This window comes from Tupaia chinensis, unplaced genomic scaffold, assembly GCF_000334495.1.
Source record: "Tupaia chinensis unplaced genomic scaffold, TupChi_1.0 Scaffold139952_1, whole genome shotgun sequence".
NCBI lineage: Eukaryota > Metazoa > Chordata > Mammalia > Scandentia > Tupaiidae > Tupaia > Tupaia belangeri.
Window position 1 is genome coordinate 242,492 of NW_006199830.1, and position 17,399 is coordinate 259,890.

Genomic DNA, 17,399 nt, shown 5'->3' on the forward strand with positions numbered 1-17,399 from the left:
AATGTATAAACCTATACCATTGACCATAGCATTTCATCTTTGTTCTTTTTTCATTTTTTAGAAAGAGATTTTTGTTATAGGGTGTGAGCACTCACCGGAGAGACAGAGAGAGACAAAGAAAAAGAAAGTAAGAAATCGGGAAGGAGAGCCTTAAAACAATCCCTTTTCCTCCATTATCCTCTAGGGATTTGGGACACTCACACACATACACCCAACATGATTTTAAGCCACCAAGTCCAGGACTCAAACTGTGATTGATTATGTGGGAATCCAGCGATGTAAACATTACGCTATCTGCTGGTCCCATAGCATTTCTGTTCTCTCCCACAACTGTAATGGGAAGTCAATGAGGCAAAAGCCTTTCTAATACCCTTTGTAAATGGCAGGACTACCAGGAGAATTGAAGAAGTTTTGGGGAAAGTGGAATCACAGTAAAAGTTTATTTCGGTGCCAAAAAAAAAAAAAAAAGTCATGCATAGATTTTTTTCCCATAATATGCATTTTCCACAAACTTTTGAAGACCTCTCATATAGGTGAATTTCATACCTAACTGACTCCTCTTGTGATCTTTACGTAGAACTGCATAGGCAGTGGAATTAGTTAGAGGTGGTTCAAATCTGACATTTTTTGCTTTGGTATAGAAACATGAAAAAATGACTTACCTCTCAAAACTTCACTTTTCTCACCTGCAAATGAGAATAAAACTAGTTGCATTAATCATACCATAGAGCCAAATAAAATACCATGCTCAGAGATTGTAGAATAGTGACAGCCACACTGTGCTTGATACATGATACATGAGAGAACACATGTGCATAAGAGTATGAGAGAGAGACACACACACACACAGAGACAGAGAGAGAGAGAGAGGCATTTTCCACAGCGCCTGATCATGCTAAAGTTCTCCAACCCTCCAGGCTGTGGGATCTTGGCCACTCACGCACATACCTGGTATGTTTCAGACAGACTCAGCCAGGGATTCAAACTGTGGTTGCCTTGTGGAATCCAGCTTCTCTTGAGCAGCATGAAATCCAGCTTCTCTTGAGCAGCACACTGCTGTTGCATTATGCAGTCAGTCCTATTTTATAAATTTATGTGAAGGACCAAACCCAGAGACACTAATTTGTCCATTTCATTCCTCATCTTCCTTCCTAAGTACAGTAGATTGCAACGTGGTTCTGAAATAAAACCCATTGCAACACAAAGTCTTCTTAGAGGAAGATAAAATAGAGTCAGTTTTTTTGCCTGACTGCCAGGAAGGACCTCACATAGAGATTGCTCACAAACACCGTTGAGGCCTTCATGCACAAGGCTTCCCTGATCACTTTGCCTTCCCTCTGCCCTCCCTCACATGCAACTATAATGGTGGTGTTGTTTTTGCTTTTATTTTTCCCAGTGCTATAGGGTAGGTGTGCTCATCAGAGAGAGACAAATAGAGGTAGAGGGAAAATGAAAAAGAAGGGGTAAATGACCACACCACAATGCCTTCTCCTCCACTGCCTTCTCAGAGCCCTGGGCACATGCACACACATGCATCAGCTGTGCCTTTTAAGTAGCTAGGTCTGGAACTCAAACTGTTGGCTATGTAGGATCCAGCCACCTCAACCACCATACCACCATACCACCATATCACCTCACCATCATGTTGGCCCACCTTCATGCTTTTAGATATCTGTGGGAACAACCTATCCCTTTTCAGTGTTCTTAATTATAGCCAGCTCTTTAAATTTTAATATAAATTTTTGAAGTAATTTAGACCAAAAAAGTGTGTATTTCCAGAAAAGTTCCAAATGATCATTTGTCTCTGATGCCTGAATCCCATTATGAATTATGTATTCCTTTGTGTTAATCACACCTTCTTCAGATGTCTCTGTAAAAATCAAAATATCCTGAAAGATTTAGCAAACAACTTAACCTCTCAAGATAAATGAATGTGTGTTTTTAGATAATCTATTTCCTGGAAATATGAAGGCACTCTGACCACTAGTGTTTTGTTTTGCTTTATTTTTCCTTTTTTCTTTTTTTTTCTTCAATCTCTCCTGACATATGTATTTGTCAAATGCTTGTAATGTTGCCTTGACATTGATATCTGTTGAATAGTTCAGTAAAATATGTCTTTCTCTCTTTGAAATTAGTCTCTTTGAGATTTGTTTTGGCATAATTCTGACTAATTACTGTGCTGCAACACCCAATCATGGGCACTTGTTAAATGTGAAGTGAATGTTAACCTATTCTTTACAATAGGGTTAGACTTTTTGGTCCAGTGTCCTGTGCCTATTGTTACCAGTAGGCCCATCGTACTTCTCACTTTGATTTCCTATATTCACTAGCTTCATAACTAAAGGGTAAACTCTAGATCAAGTTGTCCAGGCTGATTGCTATTAAGTAAGAAAGTACTTACAAAGTTCAATCTTATTTGGAAAGCTTTCATCCAGCTACTCGTGTGGCTGTTTACCCTCTGAAATGTCCTGGTTCTGAGCTGCCAAGTGTTGTAGGTTCTTCTGCACAGTTGGCCCCACCCTCACATTTACAGCCCCTTTTTATGGGTTGGAAACCTGTTTTGAACACTAGCTTAATCTCTCTTAAGAAATCCAGCCATCATCTGTCTCAGGTTTCTGGTCTCTGTGGTTCATGTGTTCACTGAGGTAAATTTTTCTTGCCATTGTGACTCTGAGCCTAATTCTAGATACCATGGTTGTTGACTTAGTGGGCTTCTATGGCTGGCCCTTGACTAAGATATACTCTCAGAACTCCACACTGCACCAGCATTTCTCTAGCTCCATCTACATACAGTACACTATTAATTTAAAGACACAGTTCATTGAATCTCAATATTTGAACCATAATGAACCATATACGACTTGTTTTTCATGCATTAATCATTTGTTTCTTTGGTGGTTGATGTTCAAAATTTTTAGGGATTCTATTTTTTTAGAAGTAACTCTTTTACTGGGTCTATCAGCTTCCTAGGTCTTCCTTAACAAATTACCACACGTGTGGTGGCTTAAAACAACATGAATTTATTCTTTCACTGTTTAGGAGACCATTAGTTTGTAATCAAGAAGTTAACAGAGTCAAATCCCCTCTGAAAATTTAGATATTCTCGCTTACTTCTTTCAGCTTTTGGTGACTCTGGGTGTCCTGAGCTATGTTACTTTCATTTCCATCTCCATGGTCACATTGCTTCCTACTCTTCCCATTTTTATGTATTCTCTTCTGTATCTTTGAGGATACTTTTTACTAAATTCAGGGTGCACCTGGTTAGCCCAGCATGGTCTCCTTACCTCAAGATCCTTAAGATCTACAATGTAATGACTCTTTTGCAATGATTCTTTTTTAAAATAAGGTCATATTTATAGGTTCTGAGATTTTAAAAATAGACATCATTTTAGAGGCCACTAATTCACTAAATTCCACTAGAGAAGAAAAAAATATGGAGAGTAATTGTGCCATGGTCTTCCCACTTGGAGACTTGTACATACCCTATAAGCAGGCAGCCAGACAACATATTTTCTCATCCATAGGGATGGACTCTATGAAAGAATTGGTCTTTGGAGGTATCATTTAAAGAGCTACAGAGAGAATCACCTCTCAGTTGAATAAAACAACGTGCTAACTGACCTCTCCAATGAATTTCTTTTTTGCTATGAGTACTTTGTACAAGTCCTTGTTTTTCTGGTTTAAGCCCATCGATCCTTGTTTGTCCATCTTCTAATCATCATAAGTAATTTTTTTTGCCTGTCCCTTATTTCTTACTTATTCACAGTATTTATGTTCAGTTATCATATTCCCCACCCACTGTCATCATTGCTTCTGGCTGGATGTATGAAGCTCTTTTAATAATCTCTCTCTGTAGGTCATATCCCCTAATCCTTTTATCATTTTTGGATCCTCTCCAATTTATCAATGTCTCCTTCTAAAACAAGCAGCCAAAATGCTACAAGAAGTGTTGTGCACCTTGTTTTTAAACAGAGAGATAACAGATATTCACAAAGAAGTCAGGGGATTTTCAGAAACACATTCTGGAATTAAATCACATGTATTAAGTCAGCTTTTTCCAGTGTTTTATGTACTCCTCTGCTGCTTCAGCAACTGCATTAATTTCTTCCAATCATCAAGGTGAATGGATAAAATGGATAGTTCTGGGTGCATTAGTTATGTCTAAAAATAATATATCTACCATTTATCCCACTTACCATGTGCTGGCACATGTTTTTTATATGTGCTTATTACCTCATTTAATTATGAACCCCTCAGTTGTACAGATAAGAAAACATAGTGAGAAAGTAGAAATTCTCCTAAAGGCTATACAAAATATTAGGCCATGATGCTGGGATTCTATCACAGGTTTGGCTGAACCATCTGTGGCCCATGACACAGTAGCTCTGTAATACTGAACTAGGTTTAAAACCCCTAATGAAACACTGAGAATATTACTTCATTTAAAGGATAGTTCACTAAATATTCAGTTCACTGGCTGGATTCAGCTATTTTATTTTCTGCAAAATGATTTGCTTGTCTAGACTTGGCCTTTGAATCAAGAATAACCTTTCTAAAGGGTCATTACCTTAAAAGGTCATTTAATCTATATCTGTGCCTTGGGGGTGCCATTCAGGAAGGTAATTCTTCAGTGTCAATAAAGTATTCTCTTTAGAACTTTAACTGATTCTTCTAAATTTTTTTTACACAAGTGTGTCACAGATATGCTTGTAATGGGTTTCAATAAAATCAATACATACAATTCAATCAACTATACTACCCATTCCTGATCTAGACTGTGTAAGTTTTATAAGGGAAAAAGAGAAAATATAATCTCTGCTCAGGAACTCTATATTACAGAAGATAAATCCCAGCCTTAGGGAAATATATGAGGAAAATACTCAACATAGTCTCTGAGCCAGAGCTAAATTTTCTGGTATTAATGGGAGGTTCATAAACTGGTTTAATGAAAAATATCTGGGAAGTTTAAAAATTAGATTCTAGAAGCACATCCAAGAACAACTGTATCAAATTGTCAAAGACTAAGTCTGGAACTTAGTAGTTAAAAAAACAAAAGGCATCAGAGAAAAATTATACTCAGAAATTTATCTTTTACCAGTAGATGGAATAATGGTTACATCATTGAATTCCCACTTAGTTGCCCACAGTTCAAATCACTGGTTCGAGGAATTCATGTGTGCATGCAAAACCGAATTCCCAAGAGGAAATGGAGGAGACAGGATTGTGGTGTGGCCATCTTCCCCCCCGGGGGAGTGATTTCTCATGCTCGCTCTCTCTCTCTCTCTCTCTCTGTCTCTTCAGGGAGCACTTACACCCTATAGCAAAAATCGCTTTCTCTCAAAATAAGGGAAGTAACATTGATAATAAGAATATTTCATTACAATTTAATGTTTTCTAGTTTTTGAAGTATTTTCCACTATTTCATCTGATCTTACAATACTTCAAAATGCTGTTCTAAGGACTGATAGGTAGCAAATGATAAAACTAAATTTTATGATATTAAGTCACTATTTAGTCCCTATTCTAAGCCACATAGGTAATGAGTGGGGGGAACCTGGTTGGAATCCAAGACTGTATTCTTAGTGTACTCCTACCTCCTACACTAAGCTAAGCAGCCTTTATGAAGGAAAGACGTAAGATAATTAGGAAATAATACTATTTAGAAGAGAAAAACGGTAACTGAATTTGTTATCAGTCCTGCTTTTCCCTTGCTATATGGTTTTCACCAAGTCACTCATCTCTCTAGGCCTTATAGCCTAAGAAAACAGGCCCTGGGAATCACATGACCTGAAGTCCAACAGTGGTTATACCACAATAACTGAGAGGCCAAGTCGTTTGGACTTTCTGTGCCTTGAATTCCTCACCTGCGAAATGGGCTATTACAAAGATTGAATATGAGGAACCAGCAGTTAGCTTAATGGCTATGTCGCTGGACTCCCACGTAGTTGACCGCGGTTCGAGTCCCGGACCCGGTGGCTTAAAACTCACGCCGGGTGCGTGTGCGTGCATGCCCAGGATCCTGAGAGGAGAATGGAGGAGAAGGGATTGCAGCGTGACCATCCTCCCTGGGGGGCGATTTCTCGCTTTCTGTCTCTATGTCTCTCTCTGTCTGTCTGGCGAGCGCACGCGCCCTATAGTGAAAATCTCTCCAAAAAAAAGGACAAAGATTGAATATGTGAACGTATGTAAAGACTTACAACAGTTTCTATAAAGTATTGAATGTTCCATTACTTGTTAGCCTAGGGAAATTCATCAAAATAAGTGCAAAGTTTTAAATTAAGCATTAGATTTTTTTACTCTTGGCCCTCAAAAGGGAACCTTGGATGATAAGATCTCATATTATGAATAGTTTATAAGTCAGAAGAATTTCTGATAGAAATCATGATTTTTTTACTTTTAGAAAAAATACATTTAATGATACTGTGCATTTCATGGGTATGTAATGCGGCCAGACACGATGCTAAATGTTTAACATGTATTATCTCTTTTAATCCTCAGTGTAGCCTTGTGACCTATGAACAGTTTTTCATCCTTATTTTACAGATAAGGAAACTGAAGCTTAAGGAAGCTAAGCAAATTGTTCAAAGTCACAGAGCTGGTAAGTAGGGCGGCAAGGATTAGTTCACAGGTCGTTTGTCTCCAGATTCTGAACTCCAAACCACCACTTTCTAGATGCCTCTGTATGTGCTGTAACAGCAAAATTTCCAAGTGGATGAAGTTTATCCTTCATATTTTCCACTTCTTTCTCTGATTCCCTCCGATCATCTGCTATGCTCTTTATTCCCTCCTAAATGGTCCCTCCACCCACAACCACTAGCTGCTTTCTCTACTGTCTTAGCTACACAAATTCTAACATATCAGCCCTCTTCTCACTAGAATTGATCCACATATCAAAAATTGCTTCCCCCTTCACAAAGAAATTGTCATTTTCTGCTCTCAGCTAGGTAATAAATGCAGAGAAATCTGATTATGTAATTCACAGTAAGGAATGCTTCACAGCAAGAAAGATAATCTTTACATTTATGGGGAAATTTATTTTTTACAAAGTTTTAGTTACCTGAACTACATCTTTACTCAGTGGAGTCTTAGACCACGAAAAGCTCAAATAGAGGATATTGCCTGGACTTGGGATTTATTACAAGGTAAAAGGGCCTGCATAGTGCTTGACAGACCTTATGAGTATAGATTTAAAAGGGAGACCACAGACATATTCCAAGAATTCACACGTTTGATAGGGAAAAAGTGAATGTACTCAACTAAGGCTGGCGTTTGGAAGACAAAGTCACTCTTTCATCATTTTATTCAAGGAGCCACAGTGTGATGGCAGAAGGGATATTGCATGTCCTTCCTGCAGAGCAACCTCCACAGCCAACTCCCTTTTTTATTAAATCCGAGAAAAAAAGTATTGTCCTTTGGTTGACAGTAAACTGCCTGTGCATCCTAGGCTCCATCTATTCCTAAAGCCAGTGCTAAGGTGTTCTATAGCATGATATTTACAGACTAAAGAAGGATGACATTTCCAGAATAAAGACAGCCAGCCCTTTGGTAGGATCAGCTGTCTGGAAACTCACTTCAGTTAGAAAAGACTGTTTTTTCCAGTTGTCCCATCACCTGTTTTTCTTCATAAAAGATTTTCCCTTCTGGGAGAAATCTACAAATTCATTTTAAAGTGTTCTATACCACACACACACACACACACACACACACACACACACACAATCAGCAAGCCTTATAGGGAGCTTGAATAGAGGAGAGAGGCTCTCCAATTAACATAGCATCCTAGGGCATATGGAGAGAGGGCAAACTCCTGGCTATCTCTACCTATCAGCACAATGGACAGCTGTCTTCCAGAAATGTCTTCGTGAAATTGCCTTATGAAGTCAGTCACTATGGGAAAGTCAGACACTCTAGCTCAAGAAGTTGATGTCTAGAAGTAAGCTGGAAGATAACTAACAATGTGAGAGTTAAGTAATGAAAAATAACAGGTATCACAAAGTAGAATATAATATGGAATACAGGTTGTAACAACAGCAATAATAATAACATGATTGTTCTCTGTGTGAATACATGTGTGTGCATATGTATTACACATATAAATGTTTATTATATTTACACATATATTATATACACACACATATGTGTACTTAATCTATGTAATGATACAAATTAAACATAAAAAATACAAATACTTAAAAGATGTGAGGGTTAAAGAAGACCTTTCCAAGAACATTTAACTAAAAACTAAGTCATGAAAAATTCCCAGACCCAGCTTTGTAAGACTCCAAAGCACATGCTTTTAATTCCTGTAATAAAAGCTTCTAAAAGTAGCATAGATGCAACAAGGACTTAAAACATAATCACTGGAAGCTCCAATGACATGTAGAACTCAAGAGGTTAGAGTGGACAAGTCCTTGCAAAATAGGGTCAAGACAGAAAGGCAGCAGGAGGCCTGGCAGCATGATGGATTAAATAGTGTGAACAAATGTATACAGACAATGGGAGGATTGTGATTTTAAAGCTGAGATTTTATTCTAAGTGCACTGGCTAGTCACTGAACTCTTAATCAAGGTATTTCCCCAATAAGAAATTATTTTCTAAGGGCTCATTTGAAATGTTGTCATCTACTATGGCTATGTTAAAAACATATGGAGAAAGGGTCCTTACATTTTAAAGACATATATTGATATATTTAAGGATGCAATAATGTAATACACATTGTATAATGACATAATATTTGAGCTTTTCTTTAATAAATTCAGTGTGTGTTGAGCGGCAGGGGATGGAAATAAACTTGGTTACATGTTGGAAATTGTTAAAACTGGTTCATGAGTACTCAGAAGTTCAAGATACTGTCCTTTCGTTTTTTCCCTATTCTTAACATCATCCATAATAAGTTCGATAAGAATCCTTAGTAATGTAAGTATAGTCATACATCACTTAATGACAGATTTGTTCTGAGAAATGTGGAGCATCATAGAGTGTACTTACACAAACCTGGATGGAGCCCACTGCATACCTTGGTTGTGTGGGAGAGCCTTTGCTTCTTCTGAACTCACCATAGTGTAAGTGATCCCTGGTTGATAGAAATAGTATGCAGTTCATGACTGTAGTATTTTAAAGGATAAGTTTAAAGAAAACTAGAAAATATTAATGCTGTCTGTGAATTTTTTGTAGTTATGGTGAAATAAAACATCAATGGATGTTTCTAAATCAAAAATAAGCATGGTAAGATCAACCTGCAGCTCCTGTCTTTTTTATTATTTTTAATGGAATTTGAGTTTTATTGGGTAAATAGGTTGCTGGATAGGCCAGTGATCACCATGTTCTGGGTTTTTGATTTCTTAAACATTTTTTAAAGGATTATTTCTTTTATTTGTTGTTATTATTATTCTTTTTTTTTAATTTAACCAAAGAAAGAGAGAAAGGGAAAGTGAGAAAGCAAGCCACCAAGTCTGGGACTTAACCTGTGGTCAGCCATGTGGGAATCCAGCACCCCAACCACTGTGCCACCTGCCGGCCCTAATTTTTAAATAATTTTTATACATTTAAGCACTGTGCATCATTATTGCATACCAAATGAATTTCCCCATCCAAAATGTGATAATAATGTGATAATAATGTTTTACACCTAATAGTCCTTTGCTACAAAGGATTTTTCCTGTATCAATTCACCTGATCAGAAAAATCTTTAGTTGAGTCACCAGTATGAGGTCTGTTTTTCTGGGCACCTAGTGAGAATTCTGTTCAAGACTTTCACTGTGACTTCTGAACTTTTCAGAGAAGTTGAAAATTTAACAGAGATGGGCACCAAGACAAAATAATGGTGACTTTATTTGTTGTGGGAGGAGGTACAAAGACCTGTATTAGTAAAAGTATTAGGAAAATCTGAAAATAATGTACCCAGTCTCCACTTTGTACACAGTGATCTTGTTCCATATACAAATAAGGTTAGAATCATCATCCACAGGGTCAAAAATTCAGCCCCATCTAGATATTTTTATACATTGTACTGTGCATTTTCTAAGTTCTTATTGGGGTGAATTTTAATCCCTTCCTGATATTTTTAAAAGGTTTATGCTTTGGGGGGTTTTGTTTTTGCTTTTGTTTTTAACTTTTCTTGTCGTTCTCATGCCAGGGATGTGAAGGGAGAGTGAATAGACAACTAGGCAACAAGCCCATCCAGTTCGGTAAATCTATAAGGAAGGCCTTGGGGAATTATGAATTCAAAATACTTGTCTTTGCCTTACACATTTTTTTCCTTTCTCTTTATAAACTCATTCTCCTATGTACACTTGGACCTAACAAAGGGTAGTATACCTCACTTAAAAGAGTAAGGATTTCAATTCAATAAGCCTAAAATTGACTCCAGAAATTGTGTCTGGAAAGTGTCTCTGTGTTTTCTGCATTTTATATTGATATAAAACCAGGAACTATCTTACCTCCTTCTTATGAAATATTGTTGGCTAAATTGCTCTTCACTGAACTCAGAGGTTTGGCATGTGAAGGGTTAATACAGAGTTAAACCTTGTTTTCAAGAATCAAACAAATGAAGCTCCAATGGTGCAATTGGAATGCCATATTTGATATTCTGGGCCAGGGTAACCTATCATGGGCCCCTGTATTCTTTCTTCCATATGTTGCAACCTGTTCTGCCCAGTTACAAGCTGACAGGCTAGGAAGGCATCTGTGGGATAGGAAGTCAAAATTAAAATGGAGCTGAGCTCAGTCATTAAGCTGTCCTATTGGCAAACCTGCTGACCTCTTTTCATGCATTGCCAACCATTATTCTTGTGTTTTAGAGGTTTGGCCATTAGGCCATTAAATGCTTTGAGCTCCATTTTCCTTCTCTATAAAAACAGTATGACACTGATGACTAGTGGGCTGTTATATTTATGTCAGCATGAATAATGTAGTAAAAGTAATAACAATAATATAATGGTCATATTTTATATGATAGTTACTTACCATGGTGTAATTAATGTATTCTATCTTCATTATTTAATATGAGCCTCCTGCCTTGTTTCATATAGACAGCTGTTTATGTGGGGACACAGATGCTGACAGTATCATGTCTGCCATGGCTGAAGAGAGAAGTAAGAAAGGGAGTCATTCAGTTAATATATTCCTAATGCTGTCTCTCTTCCACGCAATTGGTTTCTAGAACTCAATACTTCATAATAGGGCTGGCCATAAATTCTGCAACAATAGATTCTGCAAACAATGATTGACAGACCATGACAAATGTGTATGCGCTAGACATATCCTCACATCCCTCACCGGGTGTGGACTGAGATTCTTATTTTACAAGAAAGATATTCAAGCTTGGGGAGTGACTTGCCCCAAGTCCCAGAGTTGAAATTTGGCAGAACCAACACTAGTTCAGATTTAACTCCAAATGCAAGAACTGGCCTTTTCACACCTCACTGTTTCCCTCAGCCATGAAACTACCAGGAGAGATAAACTTAGTTTGATAACTGAACTAAGTAACAAGTTTCATCATTTCACTTGAAGTCTTGAATTAATTTGTGTGAGTGTGCAAAATTCAAAGACAGGTGATGATAATAATGTTAAAAAGATCTGGAGGGACCAGCAGTTGGTGTAATGGCTGTGTCGCTGGACTCCCATGTAGTCGACCACGGTTTGAGTCCTGGACCCGGTGGCTTGAACTCACACTCATGCGTGCCCAAGATCCCAAGAGAAGAATGGAGGAGAAGAGATTGCAGCATTGCGCTCCCCCTTGTGGCGGGGGGGTGGGGAGTGGGGGGTAAAAAAAAAAAAAAAAAAACCCTGGAAACATTGAGAAGTTTGTTTAATATAGTAGTATGGCTGTTGGGCAATGAATCCTGGTGCTTTCAGAGATTCTCAGAGTGTACTATTTCCCCATTTGCATGGAGTTCTGTGTCTGTCAGGTACTCAGTCATCCTGTTGACGACAGGCTTATCTTTTTTTTTTTTTTTTCAAAAATAGTAAGACTCAATATTATTTACACTAATAGACTCCACCTCCATCTTATTCTGCTTGGTGCCTCCCATTCATGTAGGTTATTGTATGAATAAACTCACCTACCAATATAATGAGCATGCTAAGATTATGGTGTAGGAAAAAAATAGCTGTTTTAGAACTTCCTTTCTGCTTCAAATTTTTTTCTATTTTCTTTATTTTTTACATTCAATCATTGTGTATCATTCCAGCATACAAATGAATTTTCTCTTCATGAATACACTTTTATTTTGGTTCAGTCAAAAATATCACCATGCATTTTAACACCAACAGATAATTTTCCATTTTGTATTCCTTAAATGTTTTGTTTCTTTCTTTTTCCCCTTGATTCCCTCTCTCTTACTCTCTCCCATTTCCCACCCTCCTTTCACACTGTCTTTATTATCTGCTACAATTTTTGATTAGGCTCTGGCATTGGGTATCAAAAAGAATGTAGTTTCCTTGGTAGCAGATTTGTTCAGTAGTTGCTAATGAAGCCACCACAGTGAGTGAGATTTCTGGAGAAACATGTGGCAATAGACAAATTTTTAACTGTTCCTCAAGAGAAACCACTGTCCAGAGTTATCTCCTTAGTTCTCCATTTGAGATATTTGTAGGATAATACTATTCAACCAGCAAGGCCTTAACTATTAAGCATATTGAGGAAGGAACACAATTGTTTGGGTTAGAAGCTGAAGGAGACCAACAGAAGAGTGGATAAGATGAATGAAATAATTCAACCCAAAGGAACTGGATAAATGCTAACACTCTTTAGACCTTCACTCAAATTCTAAGCACCTGCCCTCTGTGTGTGTACACTCATATGTGTGTCCGTATGTGCATGTGTATGGCAGGAAGTAGAGGCGATGGCCAGGTAAATAGTGGGTGATGGTAGAGACCAAACACATGGATGCCAATTGATTATGTTAGTAGCTCACATCATCTCCAGACCATACAGACCAGACAAACACTGAACTATATATTGCATAACTGATTCCAGCGACAAGAACCTAATAGTTCTTGTCTTACGTGTCTTGCAGACTTTGTTGATGCCAGACCTGGATGCTCTGCTAAAATCTTAGCTACTGCTATCCACGAAAATTGGATATAGCTACTATTATTATCTCCCAAAAGGACTCTCCATGGCATCTGCTTCTTTAAATCATTCTCTTGCAATTCAAAATCCAGCCTTTGAGTCTGATCGGTAGAACTTGGGCCATGAGAGTGTACTCCAGGCACAAAGGAGCTGGAGAATTGGTACCTGTCACCCACCAAGAATCAAAACAGAGGAAATGTATATTTCAACTTAAGAAGAGTAGTCAAAATTGCTGAAAGGGCCTCAAAATTGACAATAACCTATTGTAATAGGAATCTATGCAATTGAAATTACAAGTGGAGAATGGAATTAGAAGTAACTAGGTGATGAGTAAACCCCAGAGAGCTGAAATAGACTAACAAGAAACTAGAAAATACACAATCTGAAGTCAAGTAAGACAGATTTATGACTCATTCTGGGAATCTGGGAAACCACTGGGTCACACTGAACACGTGTTCAGGGATGTTGTAAAATATGCTTAGAGCAGCTGGCTAATTAAAGCCCCACTCTATTGGATATTAAATCCTCAATCCAGATCCTCCTTGATTCAAGAACTGATGAAGCTGAGGTGTTTGGTTTTACTTTGGTTTTGAAATATTTTCCTCTGGCTTTCCTAGTGGCCCACAGAAACTGACAGATTCTACATTCACCTTTTTTAATGGGCATCACTGTGCAAATGCAAAGTGATCTAGATACATGGTACATAGAGATGAATAAAAGGCCATTCCTACCATGAGTTTATTTGCAATATACAGAAAGCAGATGAAAATGGTGGAACAAGTAGAGATCAATCTCAAAGGCTTTGTGAAGAAGCTATTACTATTATTTTGAATGATCTTTCTATTATTCTAATTAAAATTTAAACATTTATTTGTTTAAAAATTTTTCTCTTCCATTGGAATATAATGCAAATAAAAGCAGAGTCTCTTTATTACTCTAACTCCTCTGCTGCAAAGCATATGCACAATAAATACATGTTGAAAGAATAAATAAATATATGAAGATGAACCATGAACTGAGCTGTCTCAAATGGCATTTCTAGGTAGAGATGAAATGGTAAAGAAATTTCTGAAAAGAGAGGTCAATATTACTAAAGGGAATAAAAGATAGCTAGATACAACACTTATAGCTGTTGTAATAGAAAGTTTGAATCTAGTTAAGATGACCGATAAGATTCGAAGTCAAGAGAGTCCAGACATAAAAGGCCATTGCATTAGTTTCCAATAGTTGCTATAACAAATCACCACAAACTCAGTGACTTGGAACGACATAATATGAATTTTCTTAAAATTTCTACAAGTCAAGAATCCAGGTATGTTTACTTGGCAACTCAACTTATAGTTTTACAAGGCTATAATTAAGGTGTCTTATGGGACTGTGTCTCATCTGAGTTTTGGGGTTCTCTGACAAGCTTACATGGTCATTTGCAGAATTCACTTTCTGCGAGCTCTAAAATTTTTGATGGCTTACTTTTTCAAGGTCAGAAGTCTCTGACATCAGTAAAAAACAGTTCTTTTTTAAGAACGTTCACCCAATTAAGTCAGGCCCAACCACACACTCTCCCATTGGCATATAGCATAACTTAATTACAGGAATAATATCCATCCTATTTATAGGCACATTCAAATGGAGGGACTCATATAGGCCCAGTGCAACAGGCATAGATGTTTGAGACCTATCTTAGAATTCTGCCTACCGCATCATGGATCATTGTGTGAAGAAGCTTGCCATGTCTGAATAAAAGGGAGTAATTGGAAGGTATAAGAGCATGTGGTTTTCTCTATGATTCACCCTGGCAGCTGCATAGATGATGGATTTTAAAAGATCAGGGCTTCAGTTTGGTGAACAAGATACCAGACCATGAAGAGATCTAGGAAAAGGATGACAATGAGGGAGTAGGGTAAATGGTCCCCCTGGCTGTCTGCTATTCAGTTCAGAAGCCTAGACCTCATCCCCAATTTCTCAATTTGCCTCACTTTACATATCTAATTAATCAACAAGTTGTGTCTACTGGAACTTCCTAATATTTAGAGAATGTAACTCCTCTCCACAGTGATTACCCAATCCAATCCACCATCATGTTTATGGTTCATTTTGTATACACTTTAAAATATAATGAATATTTATGTTACCGTACTTCCCAGACTCCTAAATAACTTTCCTTTGCTGTTAAAATTAATCAAAACTCTTTTTGTAACAATCTGCTAGACTCTATTCTCATAAGGTTAGGCTTTGAAACCACTGTCCTTCGATGTTACAGCCAAAACCCCTTTGGTCCATCTTAAGTATATGGACTATTCCTCATTTCCAAGGCCTTTATACCTGCTGTTTCTCTAGCTTAGACTAGTTTTCAACAGATATTTTGTAGTTTGTCTTCACATCACCTAAGTCTCAACTTAAATGTCACTCTGTGTGAATAGAAAAAGCAAATCACTCTTTATCATACCTTATTTTATTATCTTTGTAAGATACCTACATGTGCTATCATCTTGCTTATTTACCATTTGTCTCAGAGGAAACTCCAAGAGAACATCATCTTTTTCACTCCAGTATCTCTAATATACAGATACATGGCTAACACATAATAATTTGTTATTTAACAAACAATTATTGAACCAATATATGCATCATGTATATATATATATATATATGCATTTTACATTTTCAATAAAATGGAAACTTGTTTAAATTTGATTATTATTAGCAATGGAAATGAAAAATAAAGGTTCTTCTTGGCTGTTTCATTTGGACCACTGAGATGGAAAGAACTAGGTTTGGACAGAAAAACAAAGACACGTAATGGGAACAGAAAGACAATGGTGGAGACATTCTTGCGAGAAAATCTTTAAAGAGTATTATGAAGTTTTAAGAAGCAAAATGATCAACACTATTTTATGATGCAATATAAATGAATTTAAACATAGCCTTTGCATTTAATAGGAAGAAATGGCTGTTGTTTTTAGGGGGAGTAGCTTCTCTGCCGTCGTAAAGTAGAAGGCTCGACAAACATCATGTATCCCAAATACTAGTCATTTAATTAAGTAATCACTGCATATGGACACTCAGAGTCCTGAGCAGTCCAGAATTTGGCATTTGATGGCCACACTTCTGCCTGTAAGCACAAACACATTTACACCACTCTCATCAGTTTAAGAAAGTAGTGCTTCTCGTTCTTGCTCAGGGTGGGTAGATATTTCATCTGAAATTTTCATGCCTGGCATGTTTTGCTCTAAACGTTTTTCTTGCCTTTTTGAAAGGCCATGTTTATTTAAAGGAAAATTTAATCTGTCTGTGCCTGATGCTTTTCCATTTAGCTCAGCCAAATGTTTTTTTCCTAAGAATTACGTGCTGATCAAGCAATGTCGTTGCTTGTCAGAAGTGAAAGTCACACTTCCCTGTGAAAATCTCCCGACCCCACCGAAACGCATGAATTCCGTTTAAGATGTTCCACCCCAGGGAGACTGGCCCAGGTTATATGCTTAGGAGACATGAAGCAACCTCAGGTATCCTTTTACTCTTGTGGCCAGCACTGAAAATGAGACTGCACTGGAGCGTGGTCACCCCCTGGAGACTGAGTTTGAGTCTTTCCTCATTCGCTATCCATTTGGCAGAGAGTGAGTACCTGTGAGTTGTGTGCTTCCATTTTTCTTCCTCAGTGAGGAAAGCTGCTCCCCTGACTTCCTGGGGTACAGGGAGACAAAATAATAAGGAAGAAAAAATAATGGAGTGTTTGGGTCAGATCACAGGCACCCCCCAACATCCTGATGCTGAATCTGTCCACAGCACATTAAAGATCCTGAACTAAGGACGATGAGGCTCCCTGACTCCTAATTTAAATAGACACTAAAAAATGTGCATTTGAACTATGTTTTCACAGTTTTGATTTCCATTTTGACTTCTCAAGAAGAACCACTGCACTGGGGAAAAGTCATTAATGCTTCTGGTGGCCTGCGCTGAGCTTTAGCAGAGTTTAGAAAAAGTTCATGTCCTGTTCTCCCCAATACAGATTTCTAAGGTATGCAAATGGTGGCCTGGGCAAAGGAGATGCAAGATCTGTTGACTGGTTCTTCCTTCAGCAGATTATTCCTGTGACATCCAGCTCTGTTCACTGGTTCTGCAGCACCACTTTCTGGCTTGTCCTTGCTTTCTTTCCCACTCCCAGTAACTGGTGAATTCACATATTCATGACCAATTTCTCACTCTTTTTTCCACCCTTCTTACTGCTTCCCTCTGTGGATGAATTTCCATATCAATTGATCTGAAATAGTGCAGAAATGGATTAATAGGCCAGGAAAATATTTTACAGATCATTTTGCTCAGTATC

General features: G+C 37.7%; 1 long non-coding RNA gene across 1 annotated transcript; it reads right to left on the bottom strand.

Annotated features, from left to right (window-relative positions):
• Nucleotides 1-9,023: 9,023 nt before the first annotated feature.
• Nucleotides 9,024-16,750, bottom strand: LOC102477844 (uncharacterized). The gene is made up of 3 exons (XR_336583.1): nucleotides 16,698-16,750; nucleotides 10,966-11,081; nucleotides 9,024-9,073 (listed from the first exon to the last, which is right to left on the bottom strand). It is a non-coding gene; the product is annotated as an uncharacterized LOC102477844 (long non-coding RNA).
• Between the last annotated feature and the right edge of the window lie 649 nt (nucleotides 16,751-17,399).